Raw genomic sequence first — 375 nt, 5'->3', positions numbered from 1 at the left:
GCTTGTGTGTGTGGATGTATGCGTGAAACGACAATAACATACCGGAACATGTCCTATACGCTGATTTAGCATGAACAGACTTAACATCTAAAACAGGTAGAAAAGACCCTATTACGAAGATAATAACAAACCGGAGCGCAACAACACGTGGAAAGCAGCGCGCGTGTTCTTGCAAATTAAACGCGCCACCTTTATCGCCTTCCGGATGCAGCGAGAGCGATTGTGAGTCTCGTGTTGATGGCGGATTTTATTTCGGTGCAGGAGAAAGGGCTCGGTCGTGGATCTCCTTCAGTTCGGTGCCAGGCGGCCTTTTCAGCTCGTAAAAATTCGCGCGTCGGTGTTTGCTGCGCGTTTTCTGTTTGCGTCTGATAGCGT

The sequence above is a fragment of the Penaeus monodon genome, chromosome 29 (genome assembly GCF_015228065.2).
Source record: "Penaeus monodon isolate SGIC_2016 chromosome 29, NSTDA_Pmon_1, whole genome shotgun sequence".
NCBI lineage: Eukaryota > Metazoa > Arthropoda > Malacostraca > Decapoda > Penaeidae > Penaeus > Penaeus monodon.
This window is presented reverse-complemented; position numbering follows the sequence as displayed.